This window comes from Rhagoletis pomonella, unplaced genomic scaffold, assembly GCF_013731165.1.
Source record: "Rhagoletis pomonella isolate Grant_MI unplaced genomic scaffold, Rhpom_1.0 Rhpom_scaffold_00018, whole genome shotgun sequence".
NCBI classification, from domain to species: domain Eukaryota; kingdom Metazoa; phylum Arthropoda; class Insecta; order Diptera; family Tephritidae; genus Rhagoletis; species Rhagoletis pomonella.
Window position 1 is genome coordinate 549,732 of NW_023458572.1, and position 16,087 is coordinate 565,818.

General features: G+C 34.8%; 1 long non-coding RNA gene across 2 annotated transcripts in view; it reads left to right on the top strand.

Moving 5' to 3' along the window:
- The window catches only part of LOC118749534, a 130,505-nt gene that overhangs the window by 110,479 nt on the left and 3,939 nt on the right, over positions 1-16,087 (top strand). Inside the window, exons 4-6 of one of the 2 annotated variants that reach the window (XR_004994239.1) lie at positions 5,953-6,036; positions 6,101-6,506; positions 6,581-6,719. The exons of the other annotated variant lie outside the window; for it this stretch is intronic. This is a non-coding gene — a long non-coding RNA (uncharacterized LOC118749534). Of the gene's footprint in view, positions 1-5,952; positions 6,037-6,100; positions 6,507-6,580; positions 6,720-16,087 lie in introns of those variants that run through there. 2 annotated transcript variants of the gene reach the window in all.

A 16,087-nucleotide genomic window follows, 5' to 3' on the forward strand; every position in this document is an offset into this window, starting at 1 on the left:
TTCGAATTAAAAAAAAATCGTGCCTTTTCATGTGTTTTCTTTAACTGCAACTACAAACCGGGCAATACTTAGTAAATTTTTTATGTAAAATACTTCCAGATAGTTGCCTCTCCATACTCAAATGCAATGTAGTTAAAATATATTAAGGAACCATCATAAAATTAGGACTATTTCTGGATTTTTAACTTTTTGATATTTTCTTCCCCAACTTTGACTATCTCGGGTGAAAAAAAATGTACTGAGCTATAACTTTACATTACATAAAAAAATTGCTCATTTAATAAAGATTTCAGAAAGGTGCAACACTTACTGTTTTGAATAGAAAAAAAAAAAGTTATAGCCGCTTTTGTGGGTAAAGGACTGAGACACGCTAGAATGTATTTAATAGATTTAAATTGAATTTGCTCTTGTTACCGTCAAATGACATGCTAAATAGTCCAAAGGTACATTATTACCTGCTCCTGACATTATTTTGTGTTACTTACCGGAATTAGTGAAAGTGGATTTTGTGAAATTGGACCCTTCGAACATTGTGTTATTAATACTATGACAGAGAACACGCAGTATACCTCGCATGAATATGCGGATATTCACCTAATTTACGGTGAAGCTTGCTGTAATGCCAGCAGATGCAGAGCCATACCCAAATCGTCGGCATCCGGGTCGTGAAGTATTCGCCCTTACTCATAGAGAAATATATGAAGGTAAGACTTTTACACCTTTCTTGTTTGCTTTCTTGTTAACTATCATTTTTCACTTTTTAAGGTCGCATACCTGGAAGGCGTGGCGGCGAAACAGGACGTCCTGCAACGGTAGATGCACGGGACGGGACGGACGGGAATACAAAAAACTACAGTTCACAAAGCTTTAAAAGACCATCGATTTCATCCCTACCACATTCAACGTGTTCAGGCTCTACGAGAAAGAGATTACCTGGCGAGGGTTAGATTTTGCCGTGAAATGTTGCGAATGCATGAATCAGACCCCAACTTGTTTAATAAAATAATTTGGAGCGATGATTCATCATGATGGTGATGGTTAGATTAATTTACATAACCTTCACAGTTGGCAGATAGACAATCCTCACGAAGAATATCGTTCGCAGTACCGGTACAAAATAAATTTATGGTGCGGTATTTTTAACTGTCAGATATTGGGACTTGTGGAACTGCCGCCAACGCCCAACTTTCCCAGTTACTCAGAGTTCCTTCAGGAACGGCTTCCAACTCTTTTAGAAGATGTACCCTTAAACCTGCGGCGACGACTATGGCTGCAAAATAACGGTTGCCCTGCTCACTACGGGCGTGAAGTAAGAGCTCATCTAGACGAAACTTATCCTCGCCGATGGATTGGACGATACGGGCCAATCACGTGGCCCGCTAGATCGCCAGACCTGAATCCATTAGATTTTTTCTACTGGGGCTGTCTTAAGGACAAAATTTATTCAAAAACAATTCAAAACGAAGAGCATTTGCGGGAACAAATAAATGGAGCTGCTGCTGAGATAGCCCAATTGGGTTTAAGATCTCTAAAAGCGTCTTTTCTTAAATGGTGCCGAGCTTGTATTAGAGTAGAAGGCCGCCAATTTGAGCATATTTTATCAATAAATGAATAAATTTTTCTTCAAACAACTCATGTATATCTTATTTCACGTGAACCCATCCTTCGCACAAAATATTGATAGATATAGCCCTTGTTATAGACTCTACTCCGAATTCCGGTAAGTAACATAAAATAATGTCAGAAGCAAGTAATTATGTACCTTTGTACTAGTTATTTAGCATGTCATTTGACGGTAACAAGAGCAAATTCAATTTAAATCTATTAAATACATTCTAGCGTGTCTCAGTCCTTTACCCACAAAAGCGGCTATAACTTTTTTTTTCTGTTCAAAACAGTAAGTGTTGCACCTTTCTGAAATCTTTATTAAATGAGCAATTTTTTTGTGTAATGTAAAGTTATAGCTCAGTACATTTTTTTCACCCGAGATAGTCAAAGTTGGGGAAGAAAATATCAAAAAGTTAAAAATCCAGAAATAGTCCTAATTTTATGATGGTTCCTTAATATATTTTAACTACATTGCATTTGAGTATGGAAAGGCAACTATCTGGAAGTATTTTAGATAAAAAATTTACTAAGTATTGCCTGGTTTGTAGTTGCAGTTAAAGAAAACACATGAAAAGGCACGATTTTTTTTAAATTCGAAAAAATGTAAATATTTCAAAAACGGTGACACTTTTACCTGAAAATTTTTTGTTTATCAGTGAGCTCACCCCCCCACCTACCTTGCCCTAAAGTTTGGCACGTTACTTCTGGGACACCCTGTATATGAAGATGAAGCCGCCGGTATAGATTTTGAGAATAAGAAAGTACACTTTACTTTTTGAAGTAAATTATGCTCCTCTATAACGGCGTTATGCACACGATCAATGGCACTTAACTTACGCAGAATTGTAGATCATATTTTTTCAATATCGTTGACGTCTCCGCGCCATATGAAAAACATGCATAATGAACGATTTGTGTAGAGTAATTTTGGTTCATCTCCCAGCAATGTATTGAGACCTGTACTTGGGAACCGTCTTCTTAAGACACTGTACAGCGAGTATAACAGAAGAGCCTTGGATAATAAATACTATCAATTTTGGCTAGAAGGATTTTCACCTGATAATCTTTATCCAAACGTCCGGCAAATTCAGCCAACGCAATCATTGCGTGCGTTTTACAACATCTATGTCACACAAAAAGTTCTACAATCTTTACAATCGTTAAGATCTCCTTATTTTAAGAAATTTTTCTACCATTTAAATACAAACAAAAAGAATTATGTTGTAGCATCAAAATCGCATTGCCAATGCATCTTGTAAAAATATTACAAACAAGCAGAAAAAGCAAATTTTAAAACTTATAAAATACGAGCAAGCGAAACTTCTCCTCAACAATAGACTTCTGCTTTATTTATGGGTAGATGCACATATTTTTGCTCTCAGAAACTCGTGACGCCGTCAAGAGCGCACGAATACCTTTCACACTAATGCATGAAAAAATAACAAAAGCGAGAAAACATAAAAGCTGAACGCAAAATAACTGTCTACAAAGTATTTTGTTTTCTTTCTAAGTTCAAAGTACATCTTAGGCGACATAAAAAATTTACATAGCAAATGCAATGGGGTGCGAATCCGCCACACGTACACACCAACGCGCAAACGAGGCTAAGTGAAAAGTGAAGCAACAGCAGGTGCACACACGCAACAGCGAATGACATTGTCGTGTACCTTTGGCAATAGCTTGCGCGCGGGAGGGTGTGAATTTGCTGATACGCTCCGCACTTTGCAAATCGCACTTCGCACTTTACAATCTTCATAAAAAAGCAAAAATATCCCAAAAAGTCCTATAAATGAAAAAAAAATTAAGCAAATTTTTCTTCTCTAAAAGAAAATAGCTGAAAACCTGCCGCAATTTTCCTTGCAATTCGCCTAGTCTTTTTCACATTAATCATAAACCCTTTTCTAGTCCGCCCACCTGCTTCCAATCTAATCGACGCATAAAATTTGCGAACACTGCTGAAAGTACTAAAAATAGGTTCCGCACAACCAACAAATTTCTCAAATTATGATTGATATATTTGTGGGATCAAATGCCAATATAAACATAGCAGCAAACAAAAAAACAATATAATAACTATAGAAAATATTTTTGTATACATACATACATATTTAGTAGGTACGCATGAACATAGTAAGTGTGCATACCACATACGCATGACGCCGTAGCCTGACTGCTGATGGCGGATGATGACAGTGATCCTATGACACGCTGCCGGTTTGACGGAGTGCATTAAGGTTCAGCGCAGAGAATTGTGTTTATCCAACACTGACGAGAAAGTGTGTGGCACAATAAAACAGTAGTACAACATAATAACAGCTAATAAAACGTACATCCCAACAGCACGTAAAATGAACTAACAAAAGCACCCGGGAAAAGAGCTTTCAAACACGAAAATTCATACACACGCTCTAAACCAGAGGTGGGCAGCTTCGACAGAGAATTTTTATAATGTGAATGAAGCTTTCGCTGCCTTCTAAAGCAGAACGTGTATATATATGCGAATATGCCCGCCGGGCAGGCGCCGCCCAGGGCTGCTCTAAACATATTGGTCGCAAAGTAGCACTTTTGACGAAATGGCAACGCTGCGAACAAAATTGTATGACCTACCGCAACTTCGGTCAGCCAGCTTGGTGAATGTCAAATTTCGTGCATAAATGAAAAAGAAAAGGTTTTACAATAATATTTTGAAGCAGCCGAAACTGATGTACTTTTTCTCGAATTATTCGAGAGTAATTTAAAAAATATTTTTCGCAGCTTGCCACCTCAAATAATATGTTATGCAACTTTATCAGATGAAAGTTTTCATTGAAATAATTTACTGTTAAATATTTCTAGCGCGTTTAACTACTAAAAAATGTTTGCCTTCACCAGCATACAGAGATTTTTTCACCTCTTCGTCAGTATCAAAAAGGTTATTTTGGCTGAAAAGTGGATTTAGCAGTTGTTACTGCGGTGGCGAGAATATACATAATGAAAACTTGTACTCTAATTTTATTTCTAAAATATGGTCACTATATGTACATATCGCACACCACCTTCAAAAGGGGCACAGCTCAAAAATCTGAACTGAAAATACATATAATTGCTTTGTATTGCCCTTTTGAAGCACGTGTGCGATATATAGCCCATGCAAATATGCTCATACGCCTCCTCAGCACCGATACGCCAACATCAAAAACTACTTAGTTATATTTATAGAATGCTATAAACAACTCTAAACAGCAACACCTAAACAACAACAATAACAACAATGATATAAATGCAATACACCGAGCCCGAAAATTGCAACAACTGAAATAAAATATCTAAAACAAAAGAGGACTTTATGCAAACAAAGTAAAACAAAAAACAAAAAATCTACTTATGTACTTAAATCCTTAAAACAAATACAAACAAAGCACACAAAAAGCCAAAACAAAGTGAGTAAACCACATTTAAAAGGAAAATATGCTAAGCAATAATAATATAACAAGGAACAATAAATATGTACTCAAAATGTATGTGCTGCCAGAAACGAAAATATTTATTTTACTGGGTGCAAAGCCCCACTTTCCGCATGCCATTTGGTAATTTAACAGTTCCACATCACAACAGGCAACAGGCCAACCAAGTATTGTCTAAAATGTTGCTGTCTACCTCTCGGCCACCCGAACAGGGGCGACTTGCCACTTTTGTTTGTCGAGCTAAGCACCACATAGTGTGAAAGACAAAATGTTATTGTTGGTCTGCACAGCAACACAAGGGTTAAAAGTGAAGTAAAAACTACCGGAGATAATTTAACTAGTAAATATTTTCGAAGATCTGATTTTCTCCATTCAGGCTTCCTCCACTGGATACCTGGTCTAGAAAGGCTATTGAAAAAGATCCATCAATTGTTACCAAACTTTGAAACTACAAACTGATCTCAGGCCTTCGAGGCCTAGTGGATGTATCCAGAGTTTTAGGGAGATGAGCGTTTTAGTTAAGTCGCTAGCCGAGTATAATGGTAAGGTATTTCACTCAGTCACAGAGTCCTCGTACCTTCCTACCTACCTTAACAAATCATAACAGGAGAAACAGTTATACCGAATAATTTAAAAACTTTCAAGTATTCTTGTCATTTGGTGCTACAGCTACGGCTTCAGTTTGTGCATTTTCAGTTTATAAAGTTTCGCTAAATATTCATACCTGGTGCAGAGAGATATTCAGAGAGAGTTCAGTAGCGCTCTTGCTTTCGTTTGTCCAGCCAAATCAGGCAATTGAATTCATATTTTTACTTAATTATCATGTCTACTTAAAAATCGACTCTCAGCCAGAAGAAACTTTTCGGTTTCTATTAATGTCATAATTTTGTTTTCTTTGCAGATGGAAGCGATAGTACGCGCCATACAGATGGACTGTGGGAAGAATAAAAAGGCCGAGACGGTCCGCATTCACCTACATTTATGGGTAGGCTTTTGTTGCTCACACCACCACTCACATGTAATATTTTGATTAACTTTTCTTTTTTCAGGCTTTGATCTTGTCGAGTAGCTCACATATCGTCTGCTATGTGAGGCATCACAGAAAACATAGCGAAGCAGCTTCTTATCCGATCATGATAATATATCACTCGAAGTCAATAATGGCTGTTCACTGTGTCTTCTTCAAACACCGTGTGTTTCTTTCAAAACACGTATTTACAAGGCATTTTCTGAGTATGACCCCTTTTTCCAACTCTCCAACGGTATTACCCTCGAAAGCATAGGTCAAGGAAGACACCACTTTTTGAAAGCTTAATAACAGCTTCGCCGCTTCATCCAAGGAGAAACGTATATATCAGGACGTTTATATTTCAACGAAAATGTATGTTTCTGGACAGCACTCAAGCGGTTGCAGCATTCAGCGCACTTGCAGGTTTATCGCAACGAATTTTACGAGTAAGCTTCAGTGAGGTACCAAAAGTCTTTCTGTGCATTTTGGTAATTTAAAATTTCTATTATCTCTTTCGCAGGGGGTTCCTGAAGCCTGCCACATTGTGCGTGTAGTTATATACAGACACCTCTATAGACATAGTTCAAAGAAGCTAAAACATTGGTGCAACACTGCGTGAGTGTGGGCACAGAAACAAATAAAAATAAAATGCCAAGAAAAAATTTAAATATACATACTATATATATAATGAATATTGATTGACTGATTGGATTATAGAAAGAAATAAAGCGAAACACCGAAACAGAAAAATATAACTAATTAAAATCCCTAATTTAATAAACTATGTATTATGGTAAGTAAATTAATATATACAGTATTGGACATATCTATAGCACCCCCATTTCAAAGCGATATTGTTTGCCACTTATGTTTAATTATTTGTTTTTAAGAATTTTCAATTAAAATACAGTTCAACAAAACCCATATAAACCAATGTTTTAAATTTTGTAAAAGACCGCAAAAAAGTGCAACAAACTTCCCTTAAATTTCAAACTTTTTTCTCAGAACCTCTAGAATTTTTTTGAGTACACAATTTTATAGCGCATTCAATTCTAGTCAAATAATGTGGAAGTTTCAAGTCGCTAAAGATTACCGTTAACGACTAAACACAATTTATTTTTATATGGCAGAAACCCGCAACATTCTCGGCGAAAAAAATTCTAAAAAATCAACGGTAATTTTTAGACACTTAAAACTTGCACATTATTAGACTAAAATTGAATGGGCTATAAAACTGTGTATTCAAAAAAATTCTACCGATTCTGAGAAAAATGTTTGAAATTTGGGTGAAAATTTGTTGCACTTTTTTGCGGTCTTTTAAAAAGTTTTAAACTTGAGTTTATGTGAGTTTTGTGAGAGAATGAACTGTATTTTAATTGAAAATTCTTTAAAATAAATAAATAAACATGAGTGGCAAACAATATCACTTTGAAATGGGGGTGCTATTGTATTGGCCAATACTGTATAAACAAGTCCTTTCCTCTCGAAGCTGTCTTTATTAATTGATTCAGGAGTACCATGCTTAAAACTGTGTTAACGAAAATGGGTTAGCAAACTACTAGACGTAAAGCAAAATCAATAATAAATTACTATAATGCAAGAATGAAATAAGTACATAATAACGAGAATGACGGTGTTAGTTAGAAAGATCAGACAATTTAATAGAAAAGCAGAAAAAATTAGGAGAAATGTGAAACAGGAAGTAGTAGACGAAGTGTGGGTTATTTTCGTAGTGGCAGTGTTGGTTTGTGACTATGTTATATCAATGCAAATACACACATACCATCGCCTGTATAAAATATTGTCGTGTATTTATTACTTGCGGCACGTTTTCGGAAATCGCAATTAAAATTTAGAATTCAATACCTCAACGATGATAGATCATCTTCAAAGTCACGGAGAAATTACTAGATCAAGAAATTTTTAAACCATTTGATTTTTATTGTTTATTGTTATTACTATTGACTTTATGCAGGATTTTCTTAAGCAAAATTTTGTTGTATGCTACATTTGTCAACAATTTTGCTGCCACTTGGTATGTTATAAGACAAAATGTAATGAAAATTTGTACTAAATTAATGATACTTTTTACTAAATATCTCCGAAAATAAAAGAGATGCCCAAAAATGGACTCAATTGTAGTCCTATATAAACCCATAGTAATCAATAACTAAAAACATCAAAATGGTGCTAACGACAAACTCTTATACGGTATATATTTAAGAAAGTTTCATACAAATTTTTTATTTTTTTAGTATTTATGTAGCCCGATTTTTTACTTTGAGAGCCATACATCCGAAGTGAACTACACCCATACCCATGGTTAGGTCTATGTATTAAAAGCATCAAAGAACAGACATTATGACATGAGTTTTAATACATTTTCTCATGTGCCTTTAATAATAAATATAAATGATTTTTTCGCTCATTTCAAAGTGAGGAAAGTCAGAAGATGGTTGCCCTGAAAATCAAATGGTTGCTTAAAATGACAATATTATGAAATGCCTGAACTTGACAAGAACAAGAGGGCAAAAGGATGGCCTTTTACAGGGTTAAGTGTGACATCAAACACATTTTGCACCGCGCAAGGGCAACACTTTTTTGAAGAAGAAACGAAATCACCATTATTTATATATGATTTTCCTGGCAAATTTTAAAGCTGCTCACCCATGGGTCAAACCCAACACTGAAAAATATTTAGAGCAATAAAAATGCACATTTATTTAGTCGACGATTGCAGCAAATTATTAAAACTGTTTATAGCAATTGCTACAACTGACTTTTTCCCCTTGGCATTTTACATGCCTCAGCAGATGAAATGAAATGGAAGAAACAACATTGCAAATGTTGAGCCTGCATTTTGTTGATTGTTTTTAAAGCATTATGGTGTATACTATGTATGCATGTATGTACATATTAGAGTCCTATCGATTGTTCGGCTTCGGCTTCGGTTTGACGATTATCCGGCAATATTTTAATGTTCGGCTGAATGCTCGCCTTCGGCAAAAAACTACGGAAGCTTTTGCCGAAGACGGACCTTTTTGGTTATCTAGATTTTTTGAACACGTATTATAAGGTATACATTTATTGCAAATAGTCTTTTGCTGTGGTATTGCAACTTTTCCTTAAAATCAGCTGTCACTTGAGAACTTCGCAATTTGAAACAACAGCAAGCACCTCTGCACACCCAACCACAGTCAAAGGAACATAATATGTAATATGTAGGAACATATTATGTAAACGTACGTATTTTCAAATGCTCAGTTTGAATTACATTTATTCAAATTGAAAACACATTTCTTTTACAATAATTTAAACGAAAAGACTCGGTTTGAAAAAAATCATGCTATTTTTTCGCTTGTCAATTTTAGAACTGCTTTGAAACTATCAGAAAAGGGATGCATCGGGGAGCAGTTGACACTTCGTAGGACATCGTAATGTCAAAATCGCCTGTTGCCGACATACAAAAGAGTAATAATGCGCACTAGTCGTGGGTCTAAATTCTTTAGTACGGAACCAGTTCGGCAGTAGTGCATTCCCTCACAGGGTGCTGATATGCACACACGCATACACAGAAACGTATGTACAATACCTGCAGATGCGCGCAGGTCAGCAATATCATAAAGAATTGCACAAATTCGATTAAATGCATTTGTCCGTGTATGTAAGTTTCAAAATAGCAAAAGCCATGGGAGAGTGCATACTCGTCTGAGGTAAGAGAAAGGAATATAACTGGAAAGTATTAAAAATATAAGCTAATATTTCGGGTTGCATATATATGTATTTCAATTTGGCCTCTGCATAAAAATTGCGCATTTCCGAAAGCATACAAATTTACAATGGCATTTTTGCACATCTACATATTTATATATGTGTGCTGTTTTTAATATTCATGACTACAACCAGCAATAATCATATTTCCAACATAAACATCCGTATAGTACGAGTAAAAAAGCAATAGCAGCTGCCTATCAACGGAGCTTTTCCCGCAACGCTGATCACTCACATTGATTACAACAACAAATGCCACAACATTACAACTAAAATCCATCATAACGGCCACAAATGCCAGTATTAATCTCGCATAATGCTATTATTTTTCAATTTTTTTCGCCTGTATTTCACAATTCAGCCGTGATTATACTTTGGCCACAGAGGATTTGATAAATGTCACCAAAACGCGAACCAGCATCGATGGGTTGGCCCGTTGCTGCAAATGCACACACATACGACGAAGCGCCATAGAAGCGAGCGAGGGGTGCGCTAAGCACCTGAGTCAGCATAAATCACCGCAAATCATATTCCGCTTGCATATCGCTGCCGTCATTCCTCCGCAATGTCACACATCATTTCCAGTAGTGTTGCGGCAAGATTTTTCACTTTCCCTTCCCAACCGATCATTTTTTAGCCGCTACTACGAGTACTAACAAAATGCAAATACAATTTTTGTGTTTTACATGGCCCACCGCACATTTCATTTGCTGCATTTTATGCTACAAATATTTAGGTATTCCTCTGTTGGCGAGTTTTATTACGAGTGAATGCACATTTGAAGATCACAAAATGACAAATACTTGAAATTATAAATGAAAATACATAAATGCACCCACTGGCACATATTATCTGCTGGATTTGCCATTTAGAGACGAAATGGACGACAGTCATTGCCCAACGTGTCGGTCGTATTTATGTAGTTAGTTGTGTAGCTGTGGGCCATGCTCGGCTGAGGAAGCCACAATGCTTTTGCTACTAGCATTACTCGGATTCTGCAGAAGCATTCATGGCCTTAGCTTTGTACTTTTGCTTTAGCTGTCCCTCTCAGTTTCATTTTAGTTATTTTTTGTATTGTTTCAACTCCGGTGCAGACATGCGAAGCTTATGAAATGGCCTTAGATTTTTAATTTGTTTCATTTCCAGTTTTTACATATCCATATGAGTGTATGTTATTGCAAAAAAACGATAGATTCCTAATGTTTTTTTTGTCGAAATGAATTCTTTATAGTTTTAGTATTTACATATGTTATAGTTCACAAAATTTCTAAAATATGTTTTATAACAAATTTATTCTGCCACGCCTTACTGTGGGTTCGTCTAATAAAATGGAAATATGAAAATCATTTATGCGATTAGGTGTAAGGTTAGGTATGAAATAAATATATTTAATGCATTTGATAAATGTTTCTAAATCAAATATTTCTTAAAAACCTTTCGTTTCATATCGAAATTGTAATATATAATTTATCTTATTAATTATCTTATCAATTCTCTTTAATTAATTTTAATTAATCAAAATTGTTTTAAGTTGGTGGCAACTCCTTACATTTTTGTATTTTCAACCATTCAGAGCTCATAACTAACATAGATCTGTCTACAGAAGGCCAGAAATTAATTTTTAGTCCTACTTCTTTAAATATTCCACTTTTCTATCTTTTAATAGAATAAATGGATTTTCTAAACCATAGGAGGTCTACCTCTACATATGTAGTGATCAGTGCGGCATCATGCCCTGTATTTCCTCCGACACTTCCTCTAAAACACTCTCACAGACAAAAAAAATTATTTAGCTTGTAATTTCTTGGAATAACCTGGTGGACAAAGAGTTCGTGCAAATATACGCGTCTAGATAATTTTATCTGGGGTTATGGGGATTCTGAGAACAAATCATTACCTTTGTACACCTTGGAATACAACACTGTGCAAATCTATGCTGAGATACGGCCACCGCAGCTTAAAAAGTTATCGAAACTGGAATTCACGAATGGAGTGAGCTTAAAAAACCGTAAACTTGATCATCAAATAAACCAAATTTGTACTTTTGTGTAAGAGTATCTGGACAAAATGAGTCGACGATTAGATCCTTAAAAATCTCTGACGCCTCTAACTACTACGAGCCAAACCTTAGTGTAGCACTCGCGTAGTTAGCTAAATTTTAATACGTCCAGCTTGCCTATTGTCATCTAGTCAAAAGAGATGTGTCACCTTTTATGCAATTATCGAACTGCCGTCGCAATCGATAAACAACAGCAAGCGTACAATTATACTAGCGCAAAAAATAAGTTTCTTAGAGAAAACCATTTGGCGTGCATAGGCAGCGTAAAACTGAGAACCTTACCACCATCGAACTGTTTTAATGTATTTTATTAACAACTAAGTATATAAGAAATTGAGTTTACTTATGTGATGCTTATCATATTTGCTAATTGGAGTTTTTCTCGATAAAGTTAAGCTAGTTAACACATTTTTGCAACTAATCGAATAACGACTTTTACTAGAAATGGATATTAAGATATTAAATGCATACATTGTACTGATATTTATGTACCTAAATCATTTCTGTTGACGCGTGAAGTCAGAAATAGAAACTTTATGCTGTCTATAATAAATTTTTTGCACACAACCTCCACGCCAGAAATATAATCTGCGCTTTTATGTAGCACTCCACGATAATTAAAATTGTCATTTAAAATTTGAAAAAAAAAATCTGCACGCCAGCCCATTTTAAAACCCGCATTTAAATAAACTCTTCCACGAATAAATAAATATTTCAATTGCAACCGCAGGCAAGTCGCTTCTGTTGGTATAACCACGGCGTATACGCAATTTTCACACCATTAAAATTGCAATAAACGTTTAAGCGGAGGTGGAAATGGAAACGCCTGCAAACATGCGCTTGCTTTGAAACGATATACTATAACTTTCGCGGATGCAGTTGCTTTACACGCATGAAGGTTGCCCACGCAAATTTCCTACACAAACAATTAAGAGCTCATTTGCAGCTGTTTCAATGGATTCGCAGCTTTTCAACGCATCATTTACGCCATTTTGAATGCAAAAAATATCGCACTTTTATATAGCTCTAAGAATCAAGGACTCATTTAAGCTTATGCGTGGGTAAATGAATGCATCTCTATAGTAAATGAAGTCACCCACTCACACCAAAGTAATTTATAGAAAAATATATGGGTAAATAGATATGACTTTGGACTTTAACACTAAGCCTGATATGTGTCGGGGTATTTAAAATTGGTGAATTTTATTTAAAAATCACAGCGTAAACAGCTAACAGTCGTATTGCATTCAGTTGAGACTTATGTATTTAGTATGTGGCAGAGCTAGACGATTTTTTTTTAATAACGAAGAATATTAAGAAGAAATTGTATGCCTAATTTTTGGGAAATCAAAAATAGTGGATCCCACCAAACTACTTACTTAAACCTTTCCCAGATTTAGATAAATTTATTATTTTAACTCACCCAACTTTTACAGCCAATTTCACGAAATCAATTTGAGTTAAAATGATTTTAGTTTTTTTTTTTAATTTTATATGGAAATTGACAGAAAATAAAAACCGGCTGTTATTCATGTGAATGTTCATTCACTTTCAACCTTTTCCTATCCTACAACATATAAATTTAATATTTCATTTCTTACATCTTTCACGTGGCCGACGTTTTGGTGACGTATTTGTGAGCTCTTAGACAAGATTACTTTTTTGTCCTACTTATTTTTCATATTTATTCATTTTCTTTCGCTCTTATATGTATAGTTCCCGCTTATCCCGTTCTACTTTGGCGGAAAGTCAATATGAAAATTATTTCTTCAGCCAGTCAGTCATTCTTAATCCGGTCTGAGTATGCTTATCAGTGCTTTTGCACAAATGAATATTTACCAAAAGATTCTCGATTTGAGGATTAGTCTACATTTCGCGAATTGTTACAAAAAAATGCGTCACATAAATCACTCGTTTTGTAAAGTCTGCTTCTTTGTTGCATTTCATCGGATTGGCATTGGTTTTGTTTGGTTTACTTTTTTGTTTTTCCATCAAACTAGAAACGCATTTGCAGTTATATAAAGAAAGCTATGACATTGCGTTACAAGAGGCTGATAAGTGGATGGACTTGATTTTTATTAATAAAATATTATAAAATAATGACTAAATACTGGCCCTGTACTAAATTTTGAAGCATCATTTAATTTTTTATGAGATATTACCACTTTTAAATAAGATTTGAACTAAGTCTAGGACGTCAGGGTCAATTAAAAAATGCATCTAACTTCATCGTACCGGATCAGTTTTTTTTTTCAAAACCTTTGCGTAAAACAGATCTTAACACTTGTGTTTAGTGCAAACCTGGTGCAAAGTTAAATCCTAACTGTGATATTACTATTTCATGAACATAATTGAAGGGGTCAAAGTAAAGCCCGAGGGGCCTATCCGTTAAATCGCCACAAAGTAAGGCCTCCAAAAAGGCAATGTTTTCTAATTTTGCCGATTCGGTTGCCTCGCTCATACACATACATATTTGGCTGTTACAAAATCTTTTTTCAGCTACCCCCAGAACTCAAGAATATCAAAAATAAAAACATCCGTATTATTTATTTTGAAATAGGTTAACATTTTCAAACTAGAAATATATTTCTTAATATTTACTAGATACTTTTTCATACCCGATAATATCATATCTTATTAAAAAAAATTAATTATCTTGTGTGTTTGTAAACGTGCGCGTTTGGAAAAAATATCTACTAAAATTTTAGCCATATATTTGCATAGATGCTTTCTATTCCAAGACAACCGGTGAAGTACGTGCATGATTTATAATTTCGTTCAAACTGGAATATGTGGTTTCGTGGTCCAAATAATGAGACCCATATTTTTTTTTTTTTTATCGAAAAAATTTTTTGGCCGACATACAACCTATTTTGTTTTTTAGATATACCAAACTATATACTATATCTGGGATTTCAACAATTTGTTCACTCATATGTTGTCTCTTCAGACAAAATGGTAAAATTATTTTTTATTAAAATTTTTTCGATATTAAATTTTGCAAAAACTATATTTTTTTCACACCTTTTCACAAGAAAATAGGACCTTTGAACTACAATTGAGCTGAATTTTTTTTCGGAAATATGATTTTTTTTTATAAAAAATACATTTTTGTTATTATTTATTACTAATATTTTATTTAAAATGAAAGAAGCTTTATAAAACTTAAAGTTACAATTTACAGAGAATCGGTTATTACTTATCCTTAAATCCTATTTCACAAGCCTCGACTTATGTTCGCAAGTTTTCGCCGAATACACACTAGTGCTATTACTATGGACTTCATATTTAAAACTTTTTGTTTTCAAATAAAATAATAATATAAGTCGGCCCAAAAAATTTTTCCGAGTCAAAAAAAAATACGGGTCTCATTATTTCGACCAACAAACCACATATTTCAGTTTCATTGAAATTCATAATCATGCCAGTACCTGACCGGTTGTCTTGAAATGGAAAGCATCCATAGTAATTCTGTTGTTGGAAGATTTCTGAAGAAAAATATTTTTGCTCTATCAAAAACAATAGGTACTAAAAAAAAAATTAACTTTCTCATAAAAAATATATATATAAGAAAATTTCAAAGCCCCAACAGCCTCCAAGATAAAAAAATACGAGTTTTCTTGTTTCCAGTTTTCTATAAATTGATTTTCTTCTGTGTTTTGGATCACCCTATATGTATACAAGTACATAGTTAGCAAGTCATTTGAATGAATAGAACTTACAGTAAAAGTTTCGTCAACTCACATATGTGATTATTTTTTATCTCAAACACTTCACCGCAAACACAACATCCATGGTCTTCTTTTTATTTCTCCGAAAGGTCATTTTTTATGCAAGTAGTAATTTGATGAATCGCGTTGCAGCTGCGCCCGAGCAGCCAACTTCACACATACATAAGTACAGGTCTTGCATTTTCAATGAATGCAAAAGCCAAACTTATCGTACACTTACATCACCACCACCGAGGCATTCATTCATCATCTGCCACCGCTGCCCACATCCAAACAAAACACAAATCAAAGTCAAATGTGGCAAATGAAGCGAGAACGTCAAAATTTTGAAACACAGTTGCATTTTCTTTTTTTTTTGCTCACTCTACGTATGTGTGTACTACAAAAGTGCCTTCCACACTGACTGGCTTGGTGTCCTTTTACAGCACTTCATGGAGCCAAAAGGATATTTACATGCACTCTATCA